Below are 3,954 nucleotides of genomic sequence, written 5' to 3' on the forward strand. Positions count from 1 at the left end.
ATATATATATATATAATCTTTTCGATTCAATCTTTCCACTCGATAAAATTGAACTCAATTAATTTCTCATTCACCCTAATTGGTAATCGAGAAATAATTACGTTCGCTACGTAGCTCGTTCGAATTATTTTATCGATACTAAATGAGTACAAAACTCTTTTTTTTTTCCTAACACTCTAAGTGAACTAGAGTCTCACACAAACAAGAGTTCTAGACACGGTAGAACTCTACTCCGTGAGACCGTCTCACAAGAGTTTTTGTGATTATCTGCTGCGCTCATTCCATACCGTACCCGTCCTTTTACAAAGGGAATAACCAAAACTTGTGCATCGGGCTATCGACAAATTTACTTGGGCCTATAATAATAGATCGATCACACAGATCTATATTTATTTGGTATTCCAAAGATATTCAAAATTCGATAAAATCCAACCCAATTTCATCCGCCCAATGACTTCTGATGGGTTGACAAAACGGGTTTTATTATTTCTAATGTACAAGCCCGATTTGTTGCCAGATGGACCATAATACACAACATGACACTGAACTTGAAAAAGCAAATTCTCTTTGTAAATAGGTCTATAATTTCGTGTTTTCGAAAAATTTTAAAATTTATACTTTGTATCATTTTTTATTAAATTTTATGTATATAAATAACAATAATAAAGAATGCAAAAAAAAAAAAAAAATCGAGCTAACTTTGAGCTGGTACGATCCCATTTGTTATCCGGTAACGTGCCAAATGAGTTGCGAGCGACTCACATTCAATTATCATCGTCGGGCTATCGATTTTTCTCAACATACATCTCAAAAATCAAATTAAATTGCAGGAAAAGGAAGAACAAAACTTTAGATAAAGGTTATAAAAAGTACATCCCATTTCATTAATAAGAATATTACATTTACATTTTGCTTTCAATACAGATCCAACCATCAAAGGGAGAGACATCCCTTTATTGCAAGGCAATAATAGCTATGCCACATCTTAATAAGAAAGCAAGTAATTTATGAGTTATGACTCATAAATGCACTACAAAGTTNTTCTAAGAAATTTCGAAGCCACTCGGCTTCTTCTCCAGCTTTGTCTAAAGCTATAAATTCCGATTCCATTGTGGATCGAGCAATGCAAGTTTGCTTAGAAGACTTCCATGATATAGCCCCACCACCAATGGTAAATACGTAACCACTTGTGGATTTTGAATCATTTGTCTCATATATCCAATTTGCGTCACTATAACCTTCTAGGACCGCGGGATATCTCGTATATTATAATCCATAATTTAAGGTGTATCTTAAATATTTAAGTACCCTTATTAATGCCTTCCAATGATCATTGCCAGGATTACTTGTAAATCTGCTTAGTTTGTTTACAGCATAAGCAATATCTGGACGAGTGCAGTTCATGAGATACATCAGACTGCCTATAATCTTCGAATGCTCTAATTGAGATATGGGTTCACCTTTATTTTTGGAAAGATGCAAACATGGATCTACATGTGTTTTGATCAAGGACATATCATTCGCATTATATTTGTCCAATATTTTCTCAACATAGTGAGATTGTGACAATACACGTCCTTCTGATGTTTTGGTGACTTTTATTCCCAAAATGACATCTACTTCTCCCATATCTTTCATATCGAAGTTTTTTGTTAACATCTTCTTAGTAGTCTTGATGATATTAATATTGCTTTTCACAATTAATATATCATCGTCGTACAAGCATACTATCACATATGCTTCAGGTGTGCCTTTTATGTAAATACATTTATCACACTCGTTAATTTTGAAGCCATTTGACAACATAGTTTTGTCAAATATTTCATGCCATTGTTTTGGCGCTTGTTTAAGCACATATAATGACTTAACGAGTCTACACACCTTTTTCTCTTGTCCAAGAACTATATACCCTTCAGGTTGTTCCATATATATTTCTTCCTCAAGTTCCCCATTGAGGAATGCCGTTTTCACATCCATTTGATGTATTTCTAGCTTATGTAATGCCGCAATTGCTATTAATACACGAATAGATGTTATTCTCGTCACTGGCGAGTATTTTTTAAAATAATCAAGACCTTCCATTTGTCTATATCCTTTGGCTACTAATCTAGCCTTATATTTTTCAATAGATCCATCGGTCTTGTATTTCCTTTTAAGAATCCACTTGCATCCTAATGGTTTATTTCCCGGAGGGAGGTCAACCAATTCCCATGTATGATTTTGCAAGATAGATTCTATCTCATTGTTCATTGCCTCCTTTCAAAAGGGGGCTTCAGGACTTGATAGTGCTTCACTAACTGTCCTTGGTTCATTTTCCAACATATAAGTTAGAAAATCAGGGCCAAAGGTCATTGCTGTTTTAGCCCTCTTACTACGTCGTGGTTCTTGTTGTTCTTCTTGAACTCTATTGCTCATAGTTTCATAAGTCCTTTTTCGAGAACTTATTTCTTTATTTTCTATATAAGGAAATGTTGTTTCAAAGAAGACAGCATTCCTTGATTCAATAATTGTTCCTTCGTGCACATCGCTTATTTCAGATTTATGTACCAAAAATCGATATGCACTACTATTATTTGCATATCCAATAAATATACAATCTATTGTCTTAGGCCCAATTTTTACTTGTTTTGGTTTTGGCACTTCAACTTTTGCCAAACACCCCCACACTTTTAAATATTTGTAGGAAGGCTTGTGGCCTTTCCATAATTCGTAAGGAGTTTCGTCCTTAACTTTGTGTGGTATTTTATTAAGAATATAGTTGGCTGAAAGGATTGCTTCCCCCCACAAGTTTTGGGGTAATCCTGAACTCAATAACATTGCGTTCATCATTTCTTTTAGAGTGCGATTTTTCCTTTCAGCAATACCATTTGATTGTGGTGAATATGGCGCAGTAGTTTGATGAATAATGCCACTTTCGCAACAAAATTCGTCAAATGGTGCTCCATATTCTCCACCTCTATCACTGCGAATAATTTTTATTCGTTTAGTCAATTGGTTTTCAACCTCATTCTTATAGTGTTTAAACACTTCGAGAGCCTCGTCTTTGCTACGTATCAAATAGACATAACAATACCTTGTGCAATCATCAATGAAAGTAATGAAATACTTTTTTCCTCCTCTAGTTTGCACAAACTTCAAATCACATAAATCAGTGTGAATTAACTCTAGAGGAGTTGTATTTCTTTCCACGGATGGAAACGAGGCCTTTGTAAATTTTGCCTCTACACAAATCTCACATTTGTGTTTTTTGTTTACGTCAATTGAAGGCAATAAATTTAAATTTACTAGCTTACGTAATGAATTATAACTTACATGACCTAAACGGTCATGCCATAAATCACACGACTCAACCAAGTAAATAAAATTGGTACTTTTATTGCTTTCATTATTACGAAGTACATTCATCGCATTCAGTTTGAAAAGGCTTTTTTCTAGATAGCCTTTTCCTACAAACATATCATTCTTTGATAGTACAAATTTACTAGAATGAAACACTAGTCTAAATCCAGCCTTGACAAGTGCTGATCCCGACACAAGATTCTTTCGAATGTCCGGAACATGTAGCACATCAATAAGAGTTAATTCCTTGCCGGATGTCATCTTGAGCACCACCTTTCCAAGTCCCACGATTTTTGACGTAGTAGAGTTACCCATGAAGAGTTGTCGTCCACTAATCGGGGTATATGTAGAGAACATTTCCTTTTCGGCACAAACATGTCTTGTTGCTCCGGTGTCGATGAACCATTCTTTTGGATTGTCCACTAGATTGGCTTCAAACACAACAGCGGAAAGCATGAGATCCGACATGTTATTTGACAATTTCTCATCTTCGGTGATGTTCGCTTGGTCCCTTGAATTCTTTTGATTACCTTTCTTTTCTCGGCAATCTCGTGCCAAATGGTTAGGCTTGCCACAATTATAACAATTGCCTTTAAACTTTTTGGCTTTTCCTTT

The sequence above is a fragment of the Primulina huaijiensis genome, chromosome 4 (genome assembly GCF_012295235.1).
Source record: "Primulina huaijiensis isolate GDHJ02 chromosome 4, ASM1229523v2, whole genome shotgun sequence".
Lineage (NCBI taxonomy): Eukaryota > Viridiplantae > Streptophyta > Magnoliopsida > Lamiales > Gesneriaceae > Primulina > Primulina huaijiensis.